The sequence below is a fragment of the Somniosus microcephalus genome, unplaced genomic scaffold (genome assembly GCF_052327205.1).
Source record: "Somniosus microcephalus isolate GS21.2 unplaced genomic scaffold, FLI_Smic_1.0 unresolved_chr6, whole genome shotgun sequence".
NCBI classification, from domain to species: domain Eukaryota; kingdom Metazoa; phylum Chordata; class Chondrichthyes; order Squaliformes; family Somniosidae; genus Somniosus; species Somniosus microcephalus.
This window is the reverse complement of record NW_028225184.1, coordinates 45672205-45680167: the sequence shown is the minus strand read 5'-3', so window position 1 is coordinate 45680167 and position 7963 is coordinate 45672205. Positions and strand designations below refer to the sequence as shown.

Sequence of the window (7963 nt, the reverse complement as noted above, 5' to 3'; positions counted from 1 at the left end):
TTTAGCGTGTACGGAGCTGCACTGGCCTTGACTTCAAAGAGATTGAAGAATTCTGTCTTCACTAGAGACTTGTTACTTTGCTCATCAAGCACTGCATACATCTTGATTGCCCTCTCCGTTCTCCCTGCAGGATATGCTTTAACCAGGCAGATTTTGTAGCATGAACGTGGGCTGCTTGCATTTGCACAAACCTCTGTACACTAAAAGGTGACTGAAGAAGGTGCCCTTTTGCTTTGCTCCCCGCTATCCTCTTTGTCAACCGCAGCACTCTCGGTGGTCGAAGGAGGAGGACCTGGATGCAGAGCTGCGATGTGATTTTCACTTTTGCACTCGAAGCACTTGATTGTCGCCTTGCAGTCTTTTGCCATGTGCAGAGTCGACCCACAACACCTGAAGCAGATGCGATTCTCTTTCAGGTATGATTTGCGCTCATCAATAGTCTTGCCTCTAAATCTTCAACACTTTTTGAGTGGGCGAGGCTTCTTGTGTATTGGACACTGACAATCTGGGTCAACCACTTTATTCCCAGCAGAACTGGTTTGGTTGACTGAGGGTTCGGCTGGAACATTTGTTTTGTGCACGCTCACAGAGGCTTTGTTGCTGTACTTTGTGGGTTTCTCTGTTCTCGAACGGGCATGACAGCTGGAGGTGGAGAAAGTTAAACTTGGATCATTCCTCACCTTTGCCTGTTTTTGGACGAAACTGGAGAAGAGAGAGAAGGGAGGAAGTGCCACTCCGTAGTTCTCCTTTTACTTGGATCCCTTAGCTAGCCATTTATCTTGAAGGTTGTAGGGGAGCTTTTCCACTCTTCGGTTTATGCCACGAACTGTATCCAAATACGTGAGGCCTGTCAGGTAACCTTCTCCATTAGCACACTCCAGTTCGAGGAGAATGTCACCCAGTTCGCAAAGCTCGACATTATCTTTGTTGGTTAGATTCGGAATCTCCTCAATCTTCTTAAGCAGTGCGTGTTCAATGACTTCTGGTGTCCCATAACAGTCTTCGAGATGATGCCAAACCATGTTGAGGCCTGCTGTGGGATTGCATACGTGCACTGAGCGAATTCTCTTCGCCTGTTCTGACGACTCAGCTCCGAGCCACTTTTTCATCAAATCTAGTTCTTCTCTGGCTGACAGATTCAAGTCCTTGGTGTTTCTCTCTCCACGGATGCTACTTTGGCCTGCTGAGTTTTTCCAGCGTTTTCTGTTGTTACTCTGTATTACTAGTCTAGTAACTTAACCACTATGATACCATTGCTGAACGCATGGTCAGTTTGCCGTGATTAGAGAGGGGTCAAAGTGAAGCGGCAACTTTGAATTTGCCAGATATTGCGTCAAATCAGCGTTTACAATCATTGACAGTACGATCTGCATGATGTACCTATCTGGAGCGAGTGCAGGCAGTGGCAGCACTACCGACCTTCCCAAAATGTTGGCGGCCGCCATTTTTTCAACACAAACTGGCCTTAACGGCCAGCGCTAGACCTCCGGATTTTGCTGCTACATTGTTCAATATTTTTCACAGTTGGTGGGGGGAGGAATTCTAGTGAGGGAATTTCATCAGACAGGTTCTGGTGTGAGAATGCCGCCACAGCTGGGGGCAGGGGGTGGCCGAGATTTAATATATAGTTGCAGAGGGTGGGGAGACTGATTTGGCCTCATCAGTGTGAAAGGATTTTTGTCTGTGTGGAGAGTTGTGATTTTTCTCTCAGCACTGAGACTATCAGCTGTGGGGAAGGTGCTGTGAACGTTGATACACCGTTGGTCTCTGTGGGGTGAATTGCAGCTGTTTCCTCTGTGGTGGTGTTTGGTGTGTTTCAGTCAGATTGAGGAATGTTTACTTTCTCGCTTCCTGATGGTGGTGAATCATGTTCAGGTAGTTCCGTAGCTGCTGCCAGCCCTACAAGAAACACACCCAGTAATCCAATCTTCATTTGTGAACATTTCTATGTGTTGACAGGCTCGTTGAACACAAGAGACTTCACAGCAAAGATTAATTCTGTCTTCACTCGCTGTCTACTTAACAGTAGGACTCACTGATTAGCAACCAGGAATGGGAAGCTTGGATAATTTATAGAAAATAAATTCCAATAAGCCAGAGACACCCCCACCCCATGGGCCCCGCCAGAGACGCCCCCCACTATATGGGCCCCGCCCACCCTGAACCTACAAATTGCTGCATCAGCCAAGCCCAAGAGCAAGTCCAGGAGATGATCTGCTGCCTCACTCACACCACTCTGCACCAGGCGGCAAAAGATTAGGACACTGGGGCTAAAGTGTATCCAAAAGCTGAGGAGCTTCCACTTCAGGTAACGATACACAGGCTGCAACCTCTCACACTGCAAATACATATCGTCCATGGACTCCTCAGAGCCTTATAAACCACAGCCGGTGTTGTGCCTACCTGCGCAGTGGCAATGGCATGTTCTGACCGCACTGCTGAAAATGATTTTAGGTTAATAGGGCATATTGAGCTCACCCAGAGCTTTACTCAGGCCAATTAGTCGGGACTGGTCTGTTGATGTCATCGATGATGCGTTTTCAGCCATGATCGTTAAAGGGGCCATAGCCACATTGGATTTGAATGCCAATGTAACATAATACTGTCAGCGCACGACAGAATTGGAGTGCTGCTAACACTGAGAAAGACGGCACAGAGGTAGAGGGCTGCACCCAGATTGTCCGATGGCTCCTTCCATATGCTTATGAAGGGAGTCAAACCATTCAGGGTGGTCCTCTTCTCTTCCAAAGGTAAGAAGGGACCTCTCCAGGAAAACAAGACATCCTGGTTGGAGATTACAGAGGGGGTCACCAGCAGCGATTTTGTCAGCAAGACCTGGATGCAATACCACAAACATTTCAATGATCTCATTAGATCAGAAAACGTGTGTACAAAGCTGCACTCACCTTTATCTTGCTGTGCCTCTCATCACATCCCCATCACTCTGCCTTCCCAACCATACCCCTGCACATTCTTAATTACAACAACATACCTAGCACGTCCAACCGTCCCTCTCTTTCTATTTACATTATCACATCCCCATCTCACTAGCCTCCCCTCACACTCACCCTCACCCGAGTGCAATCATACCAAATAACAAAACACAAGGAGGCCACTTGTCTTTGAAAACCCACCCCATCAAAATCTCCCTCTAAATATCTACCCCATCCATCCCTTACACCCATTCCGTCACTCACTCAAACTTCTCTTCCTTTCCCTCCTTGCAGGAAAAGAGAGCCCACAAAAAGAGGGAGAAGGGGTGAACCGGCGGTGGCACTCCCTCATTTGCAAACCTTACAACAGCAGGCTGCTTTATAAATATCTGGAGTTGCCGAGCAGCTGGAGGTGGGAGACGGAGAGGTTGGGACATCTCAGCAACCTGGTGTCAGCATTACATATCATAAAGCTACGTGGCATACATCCGTGACTCATATGGACACTGATCTCGCTGAATGGTCATCGTGTGTATAATGGTATCTGTACCCATTCTTCATATGATATATCTAACTCATATCTTCACTCTCCCACAGGTCCATCAAGAGCTCCCCCCTCCACTGTCCAGGAGGAAGATGAAGATGACTCCTCAGAGGAGCCACGAGCCTCTGAGTGTGCACAATCACCAGACATAAACACACCCAGCACAAGGGCAGACAAACACACCTCCGTGGGTCCCACACGAGATAGAGTAGTGTTGTCACCTGGTGTTTCACAACTCACACGTGTGCCAGAGCAGATATTGGAGAGAGGGAGAGCAGTGGAGACTCCTTGCCAGAGGGTGCAGGATGCTCCCAGCTCTGCTCAGCTGCATGCAGATGCTGAGTCAGGGGGGCCATCCAGAAAGAGGGCAACCCTGGAGGTGCAGCAAAATGTGTTGGGGGGCTCTGACAGGTTTTGCGAGCGCAATGTCTGCAAATGTTCAGAGAATGGAAGAGTCCATCTCCAACATGACCATCACCGGGTCACAGCCGATGGTGACTGTAGGTTCCTCCATGGATAGGAAGGGGAGCGACATCAAGCAGCTAATGCGCCGCTCAGGGGAGCACATGATCTTTATTGAGGATAGATGGTTATGTATAGAGAATAGATGGCAGAGGCCCATAGACCTCCTCCCTAGGAGGGATGTCAACATAGACATGGGTCAACATGGCCTCACTGCGGTTCAGCAAGGTGCTCTCCGCCTCCTTGGCAGCAGGGAAGTGAGCAGACTGCCTCTACCTCTGCTGAATCCACAGGGCTAGCACCTGGTAGATACATGCAGAAGAGAAAGATGACTGACAAGTGTAAGATCTTTATGATCTCCCAGAGTTCTTGGACAAGACACCAATAGGCAGCAGCCAGTATGTTTGAGCAACAGATCACGATTTATTATGCTTACAGTCTAATATACTTAACAGCAGGCAATAGTTTAACGAATTGCTCGGGAACCTCTCAGACACAGGCGATGTCATATTCAGTCTGTTCCTTTGTTCCTGCAGTAGGTCTGTGTAAAGCTGTTTTTCGAGTTTTCAGGTTTTAACCCATTTCTGATCAAAAGTTCGTTTGGGCATTGGCCCTATACGGTCTTTAACAAAATCATCTAATTTAATTGGTTCTAATGGTCAAAACACCATTGTCACTCATGCTAAGTTTAGTATCTTGGCTTCACCTTTCCAGTATTTTTCTTACAACTTTACCCTATTCATCGCTATCTTGTTTATAATTCTGCACCCCATTGGAATTTACCTTATCTCTCCCATTTCCAGCTTCCGTGGTGCAGGCAGCACAAGGCTTCATAAGCTGCATAAGCTGCGATACTCTCCGTTATCATGGCTAGTCTTGACTAGTCCTGGCTGTCTTTGCAGTTACATTTTGAGCAAGCCGTAGCAATTTATGCACAAGTCATTAAAGGTCACAGTGAATATAGATATTTGGTTAATGTGAAGTTCACTATTCTACATTCACACTTATACAAGTTATTACTAAAAACATCCAAGTATCAGTCTTTCGTACACAAGTATAATTCACAACTGTGGCCGCTTGGGTGTTTTATCGAATGTTAATGTAAAGTTCCCGTTAATGTGCTGTCAAACATCAAAATTCATATTTTCAACACTTGGACGGATCTGTGTGCACCTTTGCAAGGGGATTAATTAGTTGCAGTGAATGGTGAGACATAACGGTACCTCCAGCAATGGAGGAATGTGAGTGTGAAAGGAATGGCTTGCTAATAGCAGGGATGCTTTCCGGTGTTGCTGTGGGGCGGTGCCAACCTGGAGCATCATGTGGCAGCTGTAAGGGCATACAGCATCAAGTGAAGTAAATCTGGCCATGGTGAGGCCAGCCCTATCCTGCCAGACAGCAATGTGCACGGGTGTTGATTTGCACTGTCCTCTGCAGCATCAATGTTTGCGGAGTAAGTTGGTGGTATTGTTGTTGGTACTACTAGTGTGCCTGGGGCTGCTGGTGTTGGGGGCCATCGTGGTCAGATTCTGAGGAGCAAGTTGAGACAGTTTACATGATATCCATGCTGATGGAATGGACGGCAGGTGAAGTAGAGATGACAGAAGCAATCTGTCAATGGTGAGAGAGGTACTTCCACTGGGGTGACACTGGATGGAGACTTTGCTGGAAAGACTGCAGCCTGCAGAATCTGTGCTGGGAATGCAGTGAGAAACAGCTTCTGCTGAGGAAAGTGATCATCTCTCAGGTGGGATTTCCGACTGTACATTTGATGCTGTCAAGTTATCAGCTGGAGCATTGGCCACTGAACTCCCGCCTCTGGTTGACAGACATGGTTCCCGAGCACCGTGTTTCCCGTGGCCATCCAGTTAAAATTAAAAGCTAAGATTAAATCCACTCTTAAAGGTTTGACAGCTGCCTACTAATAATTCAAATTGGGTCGGCCGCCTCTGCCAGTCAGGTCAGGTCTGCGCTGATAGACGAGCCTACGGGAAAGGTGTATGGGAGCGGACTGAGAGTGGGTTCCCGCACCGCTCCCAAAAATAACAACTTTCCCACCCGACCCACCTCCAATCGATCCCGCTAATACCACAAGAAATTCCGGTCGTGGCCTTGCAGTCCGGAAAGGCGCTTACAAACTGTTGCACATGACTGCTCTGTGCAACATTCTCCACCCCAGATCCCCAGTGGTGCAGGGAAGGACTCCCATGGAGAGAGCCCTCCATTGGGGACCACAGCCTCCGCCGGATAGCAAAATAACATGCCAGTTCGATTACAATTGGGCAATAAACTAAATTAATAAATAAATCGTACAGGAGCCTGAGTACCCGGGTCCTCAGCACTGCTGTGGAGCACTCTGGCCACCACGTTTCCGTTACTAACTCGCACCTCAGGCCCCTGTCTTTTCTAACTCGCGTTCAGGGCTGTCATTCTGAGTGAAACTTACGAGGCCTCATACTTTTGTGTGTCCTGACTGAGAGGCTGTTACTGTCTTTAATAAGCAGGCAACAGGAATTCTTTAAAGGTAGAAAGAGGTGAAAAACTCCACTAGGATGCCTCAACAACATGGGACAGAGAAAGCCACTTCACCAGCCCCCCTACCACAGGTCTCAATATCCATCCCCTCCAGCGCTGGTGCACTGTGTCTGCAGTATGTGAGGTTTACAAGGTGACCAAAGTCAGTCCGTGTGGAGTCAAAGGCCAGGTCACAGAATGAATGGAAAGATGGCTGCAAACTTCCCTTAACTACAACCCTCTGATTTCTGTTTCCTAACCGTCTTTCCAACCATTCTGCTGCCTGGCCCTTCACTCCACATGACCTGACCGTGGTCATCTTGTAGATTGGACATACTGTTATGGAAAACAAACTGGTTACAAAACAGAAAACAGGGAGTAGCTACTCAGTCTGGCAAAAGGTGGGAAGTGGTGTTCCACAAGGATCGGTGCTGGGACCACTGCTGTTCACAATTAACATAAACGATTTGGACTCGGGAATCGGAAGCACAATTTCCATATTTGTCGATGACACCAGTTTTGACAGTAGAGTTAATACTGAGGAATACTGTGACAAAATGCAAGAAGACACCAATAAGCTTGTAGAATGGGAGTGTAATTGGTGAATGAATTTCAGTACAGGTAAGTGTGAGGTGGCGCATTTTGGTAAGACGAATAAGGAAGCCACATAGTCCTGGGATAATAAGAGTGTAAATGGGGTAGAGGTGCAAAGGGATCTAGGGATACAGGTACACAAATCACAAAAAGTAGTAATGGAGGTTAATAGGGCCATTATAAACAAACAAAGCACTGAATTTGATGAAACATAGAAACATAGAAACATAGAAGATAGGAGCAGGAGTCGGCCATTCGGTCCTACGAGCCTGCTCCGCCATTCAATGAGATCATGGCTGATCATCCAAATTCAGTACCCTGTCCCTGCCTTCTCCCCATATACCTTGATGCTTTTAGACTCAAGAAATATATCCAACTCTTTCTTGAATATATTTAATGAAGTGGCCTCCACCGCCCTCTGTGGCAGAGAATTCCACAGGTTCACCACTCGCTGGGTGAAGAAGTTCCTCCTCATTTCATTCCTAAATGGTTTACCCCTTATCCTTAGACTATGACCCCTGGTTCTGTACTCCCCGGCCATCAGAAACATCCTTCCTGCATCTAGTCTGTCCAGGCCTGATAGACTTTTATAGGTTTCGATGAGATCCCCTCTCAATCTTCTAAACTCCAGTGAGTATAAGCCCAATCGACACAATCTCTCCTCATACGTCATTCCTGCCTTCCCAGGTAACAGCCTGGTGAATCTTCACTGCACTCCCTCCATGGCAAGATCGTCCTTCCTCTGGTAAGGTGACCAAAACTGCACACAATACTCAAGGTGCGGTCTCACCAAGGCCCTGTACAACTGCAGCAAGACATCGTTGTTCCTGTGCTCGAACCCTCTCGCTACGAAGGCCAGCAAACCATTTGCCTTCTTAACCACCTGCTGCACCTGCATGCTTACCTTCAGCGACTG

At 47.5% G+C, this 7963-nt stretch overlaps 1 pseudogene; it reads left to right on the top strand.

Moving 5' to 3' along the window:
• Window positions 1–1374: 1374 nt before the first annotated feature.
• On the top strand, window positions 1375–7562 carry LOC147087257 (uncharacterized; annotated as a pseudogene).
• Window positions 7563–7963: the final 401 nt, after the last annotated feature.